This window comes from Dendrobates tinctorius, unplaced genomic scaffold (assembly GCF_039654945.1).
Source record: "Dendrobates tinctorius isolate UK_male_01 unplaced genomic scaffold, ASM3965494v1 ptg000038l, whole genome shotgun sequence".
NCBI lineage: Eukaryota > Metazoa > Chordata > Amphibia > Anura > Dendrobatidae > Dendrobates > Dendrobates tinctorius.
The window spans coordinates 7,996,023-8,012,453 of record NW_027361706.1 but is presented as its reverse complement, the minus strand read 5'-3'; the positions used below and the strand labels follow the sequence as shown (position 1 = coordinate 8,012,453).

Sequence of the window (16,431 nt, the reverse complement as noted above, 5' to 3'; positions counted from 1 at the left end):
GTTAACAACATGTCTGGGTTAGACTAAATTTACACATCCGTTTGATTGAATTTCATTCATCCATTCTTTTTAAAAACTGATTCGAGTCTCTGGTCTTCCTGAGACTCAAGTGGGTCCTTATCTCTTTTGTTTTGCTGTCCAGACTCGGCCACTAAAGTAAAAGGGGATTCATAAAAAATGGATGAAATTTAATTATGCTTACTTATATGGGATGAGCGGACCCGTGGATGTTTGGATTGGTCGTGTTCGACCAAACTTTTGTCCAAAGTTTGGTTCCGTTACCATAACCCTACCCTAACCCATCCGTCATAGACGTCAATGGGGATCCGAACTTTAGTGCTGTAAAAGCGTTCTAAAATGGCTATAGTATGGGCTTGGGGACTGGCACAGGAAGTAGAGTACCACCACAGAGAGTCTCTCTCTCCTCCCAGAACTCCGAATACTAAAATTGACTTCCAGGAGAAGTCCGTGTTCAGAGTTCAACACCAATACAACCCTGAACTTTACAGTTCGAGTTTGTGCTTCTCTATTGCTTATGTAGCACCATCATGTTTCGCAGAGCTGTAATGACATCTTCACTTTCCCCATTGGGGCTCCTAATCTACATTCCCTATCAGTATGTCTTTGGAGTCTGGGAGAAAACTGGAGAACCCTCAAAAAACCCATAGAAACATGGGAAGAACATACAAACTTCTTACAGTTTTTGTCCTTGGCGGAATTTGCTCCAGGACCCTAGGGCTGCAAAGCAACAGTGCTAACCACTGAACCACTGTGCTGCCCCCTAACTGAGCCACCATGGACTGGGAACTTCAGTTTTTTAATTGATTTATTTTTTAGAGTCACTGGATCAATAAAAGTTCAGACAGTTCACTTTCAACTTTAAAAAAACGGATCAAAAAAAGAAAAAAAAGGAAAACCACACGGATGAAAAACGGGAGGTAGAAACTGAATGAGGATGTTCGAATGTAGCCTTATATTGAATAGTGTTTTTTTTATATGAGGCACAATTCTTCTATTTTGTTCCTAACTAAAAGGCCAAGACTGCCAACCCACCTCCGCAGTACTTGGACACGCTGTAGTACTTCTAATTTCTCCTCCGACTTTGTGAATGGAAAATTGACCGTACCTTGAAGCTGGGTGGACAGCTGTGTCGTAAAATTGCTTTACCATTAAACTGACTAAAATCTCACATTGAGCACAGATAAATCACCCAAAATTGTGATGCACAGTGAGTCTGTCGAAAATCACAGAGGAAACATTTTTCTTTGCAACCCTCGCTTCCTATTATTTACAACACTCCTTTTTCGCTTTGCTGTTACAATTAAGTTTGATTCCTACCAAGCCGCTGTAATTTATCTTGTCCCGGGCAGCACATTTTTATTGAAGTCTAACATTTTTTACCATGTACTAAAAGAGAAAAATACAGCCGTAAAAATGTCAAATCTAATATGATGTGCAAAAGTGAAATAAAAAGTCTTGACACCCATCCCGCTGTAACAGTAAGTAATTGTGTTACTAAATCTTCTGCCTCCTGCTGATAGTGAGTCACTAACATTTCTGATAGAAGAATTCTGGGGTTTATTTAATTACTGGAAGGCTAAATCAAGAAATTAAAAGAAAAAAAGCAAAAAAACATCTGACACAAACATTATCATATAAATCTGGCTAAGAGCCAGAAGTCTTTTCCCCATGTTACAAGTGGCAGAAGGTTTCTACTAAGGTGAGCTCCCTTAGGGTATGTGCCCACAATTTCGGACAGTTTTTTGACTGAATTTCTCTCAATTAGTGACTTTTTAGATTTGCGGCAAATTCATCCAACAATGTGCTCCTTTTTTCAAGCTGTGTTTTGAGGTTTAGTTAGTTTTCTGATTTTTACATCAGCATGGCTTTTACAGATGTTTTAGACAGATTCATGAAATGCAACTTTTTTAGCCCCTTCACCCCCTGGGCAATTTTACTTTTTTTCATTTTTTTTTCCTTCCCTTTTTCCAAGAGTCATAACTTTTTATTTTTTCTCCACCCATGTAGCCATATCAGGGCTTGTTTTTTGTGTGGGATAAGTTGTACTTTTCAATGACGACATCATTAATTTTACAGTGCTTTGCGAAAGTATTCGGCTCCCTGGAGCTTTTCAACCTTTTCCCACATATCATGCTTCAAACATAAAGATACCAAATGTAAATTTTTGGTGAAGAATCAACAACAATTGGGACACAATTGTGAAGTTGAATGAAATTTATTGGTTATTTTAAATTTTTGTGGAAATTCATAAACTAAAAAGTGGGGCGTGCAATATTATTCAGCCCCTTTAACTTAATACTTTGTTGCGCCACCTTTTGCTGTGATTACAGCTGCAAGTTGCTTGGGATGTGTCTCTATCAGTTTTGTACATTGAGAGACTGAAATTCTTGCCCATTTTTCCTTGAAAAACAGCTCGAGCTCAGTGAGGTTGGATGGAGATCGTTTGTGAACAGCAGTTTTCAGCTCTTTCCACAGATTCTTGATTGGATTCGGGTCTGGACTTTGACTTGGCCATTCTAACACCTGGATACATTTATTTGTGAACCATTCCATTGTAGATTTTGCTTTATGTTTGGGATCATTGTCTTGTTGGAAGACAAATCTCCGTCCCAGTCTCAGGTCTTTTGCAGACTCCAACAGGTTTTCTTCGAGAATGGTCCTGTATTTGGCTCCATCCATCTTCCCATCAATTTTAACCATCTTCCCTGTCCCTACTTTAGAAAAGCAGGCCCAAACCATGATGCTGCCATGTTTAACAGTGGGGATGGTGTGTTCAGGGTGATGAGCTGTGTTGCCTTTACACCAAACATATTGTTTGGCATTGTTGCCAAAAAGTTCGATTTTGGTTTCATCTGATCAGAGCACCTTCTTCCACATGTTTGGTGTGTCATCCAGGTTTGCTTGTTGCAAACTTTAAACAACACTTTTCATGGATATCTTTGAGAAATGGCTTTCATCTTGCCTCTCTTCCATAAAGGCCAGATTTGTGCAGTGTATGACTGATTGTTGTCCTATGGACAGACTGTCCCATCTCAGCTTTAGATCTCTGCAGTTCATATAGAGTGATCATGGGCCTCTTGGCTGCATCTCTGATCAGTCTTCTCCTGGTTTGAGATGAAAGTTTAGAGGGACGGCTGGGTCTTGGTAGATTTGCAGTGGTATGATACTCCTTCCATTTCAGTATGATCACTTGCACAGTGCTCCTTGGGATGTTTAAAGTTTTGGAAATCATTTTGTATCCAAATCCGGCTTTAAACTTCTCCACAACAGTATCACGGACCTGCCTGTTGTGTTCCTTGGTCTTCATGATGCTCTCTGTGCTTCAAACAGAACCCTGAGACTATCACAGAGCAGGTGCATTTATACGGAGACTTGATTACACACAGGTGGATTATATTTATCATCATTAGTCAATTAGAACAACATTGGATCATTCAGAGATCCACAATGAACTTCTGGAGTGAGTTTCCTGCACTGAAAGTAAAGGGGCCGAATAATATTGCACGCCCCACTTTTCAGTTTTTGCATTTCCACAAAAATTTAAGATAACCAATATATTTCGTTCAACTTCACAATTGTGTTCCACTTGTTTATTCTTCACCAAAAATTTACATTTGGTATCTTTATATTTAAAGCATGATATGTGGGAAAAGGTTGAAAAGTTCTAGGGGGCCGAATACTTTCGCAATGCACTGTATCATGCTTTGCATTGGAAAGCGGAAAAAAAACATAAATGTGTTAAAATTGCAAAAAAAAGTGTAATTTCACAATGATATATATATATATTTTTTTATTTACTCTGTTCACTATGCGGTAAAACTAACCTGGAAATATTATTCTCCAGGTTAATATGAGTATGCAGATACCAAACATGTATATATTTTTTATTTAAGTGGTGAAAAGAAAATTCGGAAATTTGTAAAAAATATAAATCATTCCTTGTGTCTCCGTTTTCCAAGACCCGTAACGCTTTCAATTTTCTGGATCTCAGGCTGTTTGAGGGCTCATTTTTTGCACCCTGAGCTGATGTTTTTATTGATACCATATTGGAAGAGATACAATGTTTTTATCACCTCTTATTGAATTTTATTGCAATGTTGTGGCGGCCAAAAAAAAACGTATTTCTCAGAACACAGTTTACCAATCGGATTAACTTACTTTTTATTTTGATATATCGGACTTTTACAAACGTAGTGATACCAAATAAATATATTGTTTTTATTATTTTACTTTTAATATAGCAAAAGGGGGGTGAGTTGAACTTTTGTGTTTTTTTCTTACTATTTTTAAAAACGTTTTTACTGTATTTATAGTCCCCTTAGGGGACTTGAAGCTTTGATCATCTGATCTCTTGTTCTGTACATAGCAATGTACGCCATATGTCGTGAAAGGGTTAAAAAAAAAGTCACAAAATTTGGCTACTTAAGTACCCACCTGGAGGGATTTTTCTGTACACCATGTAAAAAAAAGGTATCTTTTGAGACATTCGCAAATTCTTAAAAATGCATGACTTTTAAAAAGTTACAAAAATAATTAGTGATCTAATTGATTAACCCTCCGTCAGGAACAATATTCGCACTAACTCGTAATGGAACAATGTGCCTGTCAAGCGCAGGCTAGAAAAATGCCTAGAATATCTAATTTTCTCAATTTCAGTGATCTAAAAGTGATCAGAGACCTTCATAGGGATGTAATAAAAGAGACTACACATTATCAGGTGCAAAACAAACCCATTTACTCCACATAAAAGTAATAACTTTGATAGACACAAATTTCAAAACTCCTGAGAAGTACACTTTCATTTGTAAGAAAATCTGCCTTATTTATATGAAATATCCACAAACCTTTCTCTATCAATTCATAAAACAAGTTAAATAAACAATAGTGATGACTAAAAACATTACATACCAACCTTATAAGGTGTGATGTGTTCGGGACCAATGAGCCTGAGAAGCCAGCACAGCTATATCTTCCTTCCTGAAGCTCTGCAGACCAACTGTGGTATCAGGTTTCACACAGCAGCTAGAGCCAGGAGACTATCTAGAGGGAGGGGGTTTCCTGAAAATCTGGTGAGAAGGGAGAAATGAAAGTAGAAGAGCTGCACCTGTCAGATCCATTGTTCCAGACGGAGGGTTAATTTTGCGCAAAATGATGTTAGTGAAAATAAAACATCAAAAAAGAAAAGGGACTTAAAAAAATGCAAATGTTGAATCGGACCCAATGTCTTTTTAAGTCGGATTCTGCCAGTGAACTTGTCTGAAAGACCTATCAGAAAACATTCAAAAGAATGAACATAAGCAATTTTATGTAAAAGCGACGTGCTGTTCATATGTATGTTCAGAGTTTTCAATATCTTTTAACCACTTCAGGTTTCTAAAAACATCAAAAGAAGTGACATGACCATTCTTCTAACACTCATAAATAATATGAGCATCTTCTGACACTTTCCAATCAGAAGACAGTCTATACTTTACTATAAAAGTTAACGGGAAAACTAAAAAGATGGCTGGAAAATGCTTAAAAATGCTAGCGGTTTTATCATTATTCAATGGAGGGGAAAAAAATGACAGTAAAAAAGACATCACAAAAGCCATGAGAAAACTCTCCAGAAAACCACCGACTGCCAAAGTGGTCAGTTAAATGCCCAGGAAACATCACAATAAATGACACAAGAGACACCTCAAGAAAAAAAGCTCCAGAATTTCCTGAACCGTCTTCAACTTGAAAAGCTACGCGTGCTAGAGAGTAAAAGTCAACGAGTGCACAGAAGTTCTCAGCCCAAGAGTCAAAGCAGTCTTTAACCAAACTAGAGTTGAGCAAAAAAATTTTCCAGTCTGGTCCTTCAAGGCATCTAGACCAGGTCATTCTTCACTTCTGGGACTGGCTCCTCCGGCCCAGCATGGAGGACCAAAATTGGACGCTGGAAAAGGCCATCATAAATCTTTTTGCTCAACTCTAATCCAAACCTATTACTCACATGACGGTAACACTTTAATCAGAGCGCCGGTGAGGCACAATAGGTCAAAGTGGCATATGTAGATTTAGCCCACCTTAATTTTTCTAAAAATTATTTTCAAGACTCCAATTTTCGTATTATATACAGTGGGGAAAAAAAGTATTTAGTCAGTCAGCAATAGTGCAAGTTCCACCACTTAAAAAGATGAGAGGCGTCTGTAATTTACATCATAGGTAGACCTCAACTATGGGAGACAAACTGAGAAAAAAAAATCCAGAAAATCACATTGTCTGTTTTTTTTTCATTTTATTTGCATATTATGGTGGAAAATAAGTATTTGGTCAGAAACAAGCAATCAAGATTTCTGGCTCTCACAGACCTGTAACTTCTTCTTTAAGAGTCTCCTCTTTCCTCCACTCATTACCTGTAGTAATGGCACCTGTTTAACTTGTTATCAGTATAAAAAGACACCTGTGCACACCCTCAAACAGTCTGACTCCAAACTCCACTATGGTGAAGACCAAAGAGCTGTCAAAGGACACCAGAAACAAAATTGTAGCCCTGCACCAGGCTGGGAAGACTGAATCTGCAATAGCCAACCAGCTTGGAGTGAAGAAATCAACTGTGGGAGCAATAATTAGAAAATGGAAGACATACAAGACCACTGATAATCTCCCTCGATCTGGTGCTCCACACAAAATCCCACCCCGTGGGGTCAGAATGATCACAAGAACGGTGAGCAAAAATCCCAGAACCACGCGGGGGGACCTAGTGAATGAACTGCAGAGAGCTGGGACCAATGTAACAAGGCCTACCATAAGTAACACACTACGCCACCATGGACTCAGATCCTGCAGTGCCAGACTTGTCCCACTGCTTAAGCCTGTACATGTCCGGGCCCGTCTAAAGTTTGCTAGAGAGCATTTGGATGATCCAGAGGAGTTTTGGGAGAATGTCCTATGGTCTGATGAAACCAAACTGGAACTGTTTGGTAGAAACACAACTTGTCGTGTTTGGAGGAAAAAGAATACTGAGTTGCATCCATCAAACACCATACCTACTGTAAAGCATGGTGGTGGAAACATCATGCTTTGGGGCTGTTTCTCTGCAAAGGGGCCAGGACGACTGATCCGGGTACATGAAAGAATGAATGGGGCCATGTATCGTGAGATTTTGCGTGCAAACCTCCTTCCATCAGCAAGGGCATTGAAGATGAAACGTGGCTGGGTCTTTCAACATGACAATGATCCAAAGCACACCGCCAGGGCAACGAAGGAGTGGCTTCGTAAGAAGCATTTCAAGGTCCTGGAGTGGCCTAGCCAGTCTCCAGATCTCAACCCTATAGAAAACCTTTGGAGGGAGTTGAAAGTCCGTGTTGCCAAGCGAAAAGCCAAAAACATCACTGCTCTAGAGGAGATCTGCATGGAGGAATGGGCCAACATACCAACAACAGTGTGTGGCAACCTTGTGAAGACTTACAGAAAACGTTTGACCTCTGTCATTGCCAAAAAAGGATATATCACAAAGTTTTGAGATGAAATTTTGTTTCTGACCAAATACTTATTTTCCACCATAATATGCAAATAAAATAAAAAAAAAAACAGACAATGTGATTTTCTGGATTTTTTTTTCTCAGTTTGTCTCCCATAGTTGAGGTCTACCTATGATGTAAATTACAGACGCCTCTCATCTTTTTAAGTGGTGGAACTTGCACTATTGCTGACTGACTAAATACTTTTTTTCCCCACTGTAAATGCGACATGCTCACCAAATACTTATTGTATAAACCATGCCCAACAGCGTTCAAAGCTGGTCATCACACACCAGTCATTTCAGCATATCTTGAACCAAGAGAAAAGTTAAAGGTTACTCTTTTGGGGACAATTTTTTTTCTAATCTAAAGTACCACTTTGTTTTTTTTTTAAATTTATCCAACAGTTGGGAATGAGTAACCAATGTTTCCTAAGTGTAGTAAAATACTTACTGGTGGACATCTTCTACAGTTTCCGGTGTTGCTCCGGTCCCTCTCCATCATCTTATGACCACAGTTAACTCTCACCATGTCTCTTAGAGTTCGCTCACACAAGAGTATAAGTTGGCCGAGTGCAATCTAGTAAAAAAAAGGGATTGCACTCTTACCAATGTTAGTTAATGAGGCAGGGGAGATCTGCCTATTTTTTTCTCAGCTGTATTCGGTTACAGAAAGAAAAATGGCAGCGGGCAATAAGTTCACGCCAAAATCGGATGGGTGCGAGAAAAAAAATGGGATGCCATTCGATTTTTACAGATGCATTGCAATTTTGTAACTTAGGAAATTGTAAAGGCTCCTGTAAAAGATTACTCACTGCTTAATAAAAAAACATTGTATACGAACCGCACTCAGAGAGCACATGGATGTATTGACAAGTGAAAAAAAAATCATCCAATTTTTCTGGATGAAAATCAATTTTATTTATACGCTCACGCGCTTAATATTAGTCTATGTGATCTTCATTATGAGTCTCGTAGACTTACTTTGAGAAGTGACTTCCAGAAAGCACTGAAGTCCACCAAGCAAATACTGGAATCATCTGGCTAATCACAACTCCTGAGACACGGGGCAGAAGAAGACTGGAGTGGCATTGGGGAAATTTTGCACTGTTTTGCTTTTGCAGGCTCTTTTGTTTTCCTGCACAATCAACTTTGATGTGGTCTGTGGTCATGGTCTAAATGCAGAAAAAAAAAATCAAAAAGTTTTTTGAAAAGTTCTGAAAAGTCAGAGAGTGTTCTGGATTGAAGTAGAAACAACTATACTCTCTTGTAGAAGAAGCCCCTCATTTATGGTTTATTTTCTTAAAAAAAAAAATCTATAAAAGTGAATTGTTATAATTTTCTTAAATTGTTAACATTCATGTCGGGGATTTCTTTGTTCAGCTGAAAACAAAATCATTTGATTTCAGCAAAACTTGAAAATGTCTTTGGTTGTGAAGTGCTTTGTGCTACATTCATAAATGTGTATGCCGCAAGAACAAAAGAACTTGATGAACAAAAGAACACATTTCTCTTCTTCCAATTCAACATCTACAATAAAAGTAGAAAAATATATGTTACATTACAACCGGCCATTACAGTGAATCTGCACATGTGACTTTTTAAGTCAAATCGTGGGCATTTCATCTGCTTCAGTTGTACAGAATAAGGGGCAGTATATTTAACTTGAAATACAATTTTAACTTTCAAAAGAAAAATTTTATTAATTGTTTTCTTTGTCTGTTTTTACGCTTCCTGACTTCTAAGTGAATGGAAGCTGAATAGATTGAAGCCAGTTAGGAAAACTAACACCTTAGTGACTAGAGTTGAGTGAATTTGTTCAAATTGGCCTAGCTCTATTTGTGACCACCAATACATCTTTTTACTCACCTGAGATATAAGAGAGTAGCCTCATCTAAAGAGTGAAGACGCAGCAGGTGTCAGCTGTACACTAAAGCTGACACTCTGCTTCATCAGCCATGATCAGTGCTGCCACTGGCAGTGACAATTCAGCATCAATCTGGCTATTTGTGCGTGCATGAGCTACTCTTAATTATGCCAGACTTATTATTCCTTTGTTCTGTAAGTCAAGGGAAATGAGCCATTATTTCACCGGAGACAGACCAGTGCCCCTTTTTGTATGCTAATTTGTGGAATGCCTGCTGATTATGGATTGCATCAGTCCTCTGAGATGTACTAGTCTGCATCATCGGAGGACAATTATGCAGTCTAATCGAACTAGTGAACAATGAGGGAACAGCCATGATTATCTTCCCCCAAATCTTGTGGGGCACAATGCTCTGAAATGGCAGTTGTGGGATATAAAAGGGTCCTGCTCCTGTCACTGGTGTGATTCTAAAGGACTTCAGCCTAGGGACGATGGTTCGAGCTGGTGGATTACAGAACTGCTCCATTGCCCAAAACTCAGCCGATAAATTTGTTTGGAGAACTCAGGTTGGGAAAATCCAGTCACCTGTCCATATACCTTGCTGTGCTTGGTCAGTTTCCTAAGCTTGCCACTATCTCCTTTCAGTGGCTGCGCTGGCTGGGGTAAATGACACTGGATGCCCCAAAGTTTTGGATGTTCTAATCCCTGTGAGCCAGCAGAAGGCTGAGACTTTGTCATTTGCACCATCTTGTATCCTTGCTGGGAATGTACTATACGCTGTTCACTGTTGGTAACCCAATAAAGTCTTACTGGAGTGTGGTGCCCTCATCCCGTGTTGTCTAAGTAGTGTTTTGCCCACGCCACGGGGAAGGAGTATGAGTCTTCAGTGGAGTAAGCCTCAGCTCATGCAGTCATTTTAATGACAGCCAAGCCAGCGAATGAGAGCACCCACTGACCCTTGTGTCTCCACACCGACCATGGTTGTTTATCCCCTTTATATACTGTTGTCATTGGTGACAATGGCATCTAGATGGTTAACAGAATGTGGGGCTCCCTCTTTTATCCCCATTGGTACAATGAGATTGTGATTCTACGGTCCTGATGGCTGTAATAGCAATTCATCGCCAGGTAATGGCCCTAGGGACTTCCAGCTATAGCGACCTGTTTAGATGTTAACATTTTAGTGATAAAAATAAAATTTTTCAATCTTGTCATACCAATTTGTATTAATTCCCGAAAAGCACCTGGATGGTTAATAAAATACTGGACAGCATTTTTAAATATGTTGAGGGGTGTTGTTTTTAAAATGATATCACTTAGGGGGTTTTCCAATATATAGGTACACAAAAATCACCTTAAAACTGAATAGGTCCCCAAAACATCAGCGACCCACCTCCATGCTTTACAGTAGGAGTGGTATTCCTTTCATCATAGGCCTTGTTGACCTCTTTCCAAATGTAACGTTTATGGTTGTGGCCAAAAAGTTAAATTTTGGTCTCATCACTCCAAATTACCTACCTTGTTCCAGAAGTTTTGAGGCTTGTCTGTGTGCTGTTTTGCGTATTGTAGGCGAGATACATTGTGGCATTTGTGCAGTAATGGCTTTCTTCTAGCGACTCGACCAGGCAGCTCATTTTTCTTCAAGTGTCTCCTTATTGTGCATCTTGAAACAGCCACATGACTAGTTCTCAGATAGTCCAGTTTTCCAGCTGATGTTATTTGTGGGTTTTTCTTTGCATCCTGAACAATTTTCTTGACATTTGTCACAGGTCACAGGTGAGGATGTTACCTTTAGTAGCCATTCAAACCTATTCGCGTCAAACCTATTCTGTGCATGTTATCAGACCAAAATCACCAGGGTATGTAAACTTTTGATCAGGATCATTTGGATGTTTTGGGTTGTCGTTATGATTTAAAAAGAGAAAACTCGGTAGTTTGACAATTAATGGTTTCACCCAACCTCTAACCAAGAGTGGAGAAAACGTTTTGGTGTTATCATTAGTGTTGAGCATTCCGATACCGCAAGTATCGGAATTCCGATACCGACTTCCGATATTTTTTCAATATCGGAATTCGGCATCGGAATCGGAAGTTCAAAGTTGATTGACGGCCTGACGTCATCATGATGCGCGGTGTGTGCGCATCATGATGCGCCATCATTTCGGGCCTTCCGGGGGTCTCTGCCGGCCTGCCGGGGGCTGTGTGGACTGCCCGGGGTCGGTACCGGCCTGCCGGGGGGCTGTGCCGGCCTGCCGGTGGTCTGTGCACCCTGTGGGGGTCTGTACCGGCCTGCCGGGGGGCTGTGCCGGCCTGCCGGTGGTCTGTGCACCCTGTGGGGGTCTGTACCGGCCTGCCGGGGGGCTGTGCCGGCCTGCCGGGGGGCTGTGCTGATGTCCGGGGGTCTGTGCAAGCATCGTCCGATGGGACTACAAGTCCCATCTGGCGATGCCTGCTACCATGACAGTGATTGACACATTAGCCAATGATGGGACAGTAGTAGTCCCATCATCCGGCTAATGTGTTAAATGTTAAAAAAAAAAAAAAAATGCTACATACATACTACATATATACTACAAGCATGCTACATACATACTACATGCTACATACATACTACATATATACTACATGCATGCTACATACATACTACATGCTACATACATACTACATATATACTACATGCATGCTACATACATACTACATGCTACATACATACTACATATATACTACATGCATGCTACATACATACTACATGCTACATACATACTACATATATACTACATGCATGCTACATACATACTACATGCTACATACATACTACATATATACTACATGCATGCTACATACATACTACATGCTACATACATACTACATATATACTACATACATACTACATACATGCTACATACATGCTACATACATACTGCATGCTACATACATACTACATACATACTACATACATACTACATACATACTACATGCATGCTACATACATACTACATACATACATACTACATGCATGCTACATACATACTACATGCATGCTACATGCATGCTACATACATACTACATGCTACATACATACCACATACATACTACATACATACTACATACATACTACATGCTACATACATACTACATATATACTACATGCATGCTACATACATACTACATGCATGCTACATGCATGCTACATACATACTACATGCTACATACACACCACATACATACTACATACATACTACATACATACTACATGCTACATACATACTACATATATACTACATGCATGCTACATACATACTACATGCTACATACATACCACATACATACTACATACATGCTACATGCTACATACATACTACATACATACTACATACATACTACATGCATGCTACATACATACTACATACATACTACATACATACTACATGCATGCTACATACATGCTACATACATACTACATGCATGCTACATGCATGCTACATACATACTACATGCTACATACATACCACATACATACTACATACATACTACATACATACTACATGCTACATACATACTACATATATACTACATGCATGCTACATACATACTACATGCATGCTACATGCATGCTACATACATACTACATGCTACATACACACCACATACATACTACATACATACTACATACATACTACATGCTACATACATACTACATATATACTACATGCATGCTACATACATACTACATGCTACATACATACCACATACATACTACATACATGCTACATGCTACATACATACTACATACATACTACATGCATGCTACATACATACTACATACATACTACATACATACTACATGCATGCTACATACATACTACATGCATGCTACATACATACTACATGCATGCTACATGCATGCTACATACATACTACATGCTACATACATACCACATACATACTACATACATACTACATACATGCTACATGCTACATACATACTACATGCATGCTACATACATACTACATGCTACATACATACCACATACATACTACATACATGCTACATACATACTACATACATACTACATACATACTACATGCATGCTACATACATACTACATACATACTACATACATACTACATGCATGCTACATACATACTACATGCATGCTACATACATACTACATGCATGCTACATGCATGCTACATACATACTACATGCTACATACATACCACATACATACTACATACATACTACATACATGCTACATGCTACATACATACTACATGCATGCTACATACATACTACATATATACTACATGCATGCTACATACATACTGCATGCTACATGCATGCTACATACATACTACATACATACTACATGCTACATACATACCACATATATACTACATACATACAATACATTCATACAATACATACATAGACATACAGTACATATAACATAGAGTAACATACTTACCAATACTTGTCACATTGTTCCCCGAAGCCATTGTCTTTTCCGGAATAAATATTAACATAACAAACCACAAAAATACTCACCCACGATCCGAAGCAGTCCACGAGTGTGTCCCACGACCATCTTGGGTAGAGAACTGCAGCATCAGATGATGCTGCCGTTCTCTACGGGCTGCAGGAATCCAATGACGGAAGGTAGGTATCCTTCCGCACTGTATTCCTCCGCCACTTAAAAAAAAAAGTCCCTAGTCTCACTTTATGCCATTGCTGCGTGGGAATTTCCCACACAGCAATGGCATAAAGTGAGACTAGGGACTTTTTTTTTTTTTAAGTGGCGGAGGAATACAGTGCGGAAGGATACCTACCTTCCGTCATTGGATTCCTGCAGCCCGTAGAGAACGGCAGCATCATCTGATGCTGCAGTTCTCTACCCAAGATCGTCGTGGGACACACTCGTGGACTGCTTCGGATCGTGGGTGAGTATTTTTGTGGTTTGTTATGTTAATATTTATTCCGGAAAAGACAATGGCTTCGGGGAACAATGTGACAAGTATTGGTAAGTATGTTACTCTATGTTATATGTACTGTATGTCTATGTATGTATTGTATGAATGTATTGTATGTAGTATGTATGTAGTATATATGTGGTATGTATGTAGTATGTATGTAGTATGTATGTAGCATGCATGTAGCATGCAGTATGTATGTAGCATGCATGTAGTATATATGTAGTATGTATGTAGTATGTATGTAGTATGTATGTAGCATGCATGTAGCATGCATGTAGTATGTATGTAGTATGTATGTAGTATGTATGTAGTATGTATGTAGTATGTATGTAGCATGCATGTAGTATGTATGTGGTATGTATGTGGTATGTATGTAGCATGTAGTATGTATGTAGCATGCATGTAGCATGTATGTAGCATGCATATAGCATGTAGTATGTATGTAGTATGTATGTAGCATGCAGTATGTATGTAGCATGCATGTAGCATGCATGTAGTATGTATGTAGTATGTATGTAGTATGTATGTAGCATGCAGTATGTATGTAGTATGTATGTAGCATGCAGTATGTATGTAGCATGTATGTAGCATGTATGTAGTATGTATGTAGTATATATGTAGTATGTATGTAGCATGTAGTATGTATGTAGCATGTAGTATGTATGTAGCATGCATGTAGTATATATGTAGTATGTATGTAGCATGTAGTATGTATGTAGCATGTAGCATGTATGTAGCATGTAGTATGTATATAGCATGCATGTAGTATGTATGTAGTATTTTTTTTTTAACATTTAACACATTAGCCGGATGATGGGACTACTACTGTCCCATCATTGGCTAATGTGTCAATCACTGTCATGGTAGCAGGCATCGCCCGATGGGACTTGTAGTCCCATCGGACGATGCCTGCACAGACCCCCGAAGCCTGCACAGACCACCGGCAGGCCGGCACAGCCCCCCGGCAGGCCGGCACAGCCCCCCGGAGCCTGCACAGACCACCGGCAGGCCGGCACAGCCCCCCAGCAGGCCGGCACAGCCCACCGGAGCCTGCACAGACCACCGGCAGGCCGGCACAGCCCCCCGGCAGGCCGGCACAGACCACCGGAGCCTGCACAGACCCCCTGGCAGGCCGGCACAGCCCCCCTAAGGCCCGTACAGACCCCAGAGAGGCTGTACAAGGCAAAAACAGGGTTTTTCTTATTCCGATACCGGAAGTCCCATAGACTTGAATGGGACTTCCGGTATCGGAATCGGCGATACCGATACTTTTTTTAAAGATCGGCCGATCCATTCCGATCCGATACTTTGAAGTATCGGACGGTATCGCTCAACTCTAGTTATCATTCATATTCTTTGAAAAAAGGCCAAGAAAGCAAAAATTCTGCTGGGGTATGTAAACTTTTGAGCACAACTGTATAAGCCATATACTGCTCCTCTTGGATATTAAATATGTAAATTGCCTCTTCAGAGAGGAAGAGGAATTAAACTCTAGTGCCTCCTACTGGAAGTAGTAATCCTAGATTTCACATGAACTAATTTTCGTAGTCCAGGAACTTTACCACACATATCTGGAAGCCTTATCCTTGACTCCTTCATATAACACAACTTGTGCTTTAAGTTCAATAATCCTTTCCTGTTCTGCATCGCAAAGTCTTGGCTTTTTTATTTGGGTTAAAATTAGAGGATGAGATTAAATGCTTTGGAAGATTTGACGAACAAATGGCCATTCTCATTAGTTTTATCTTCGTTAGTTAGACCGGTTTCCCCTTAAGTCTCCAACTATCATGTAAGATAAGGAAGGGCAGGCAGAACTTCGAATTCTTGTGGCATCTGTTTTTTTTTTGCAGTAGGTCAAAAAGAATCAATATATTTGTCAAAAGTATCCCAGCTTATCTCTTACCAGGAAACAGTGTACAAAATGAGTGCACAATCCACGAGGACAGCGTGCCCTCTGCGAGAAGATGTCAAAGATACAACCAAAGAGCAGTAAATATTCTGTTTTATTGTGGTAAAGACATTAACCATAAATATACCAACATCTACACTATGACGGAACGGAACGGAACGAAAACACCGGAGT

General features: G+C 39.6%; 1 protein-coding gene across 1 annotated transcript in view; it reads left to right on the top strand.

The window, feature by feature from the left end:
- Positions 1-16,431, top strand: part of CACNA2D3 (calcium voltage-gated channel auxiliary subunit alpha2delta 3) — a 1,008,555-nt gene that overhangs the window by 256,117 nt on the left and 736,007 nt on the right. The window lies entirely within an intron of this gene.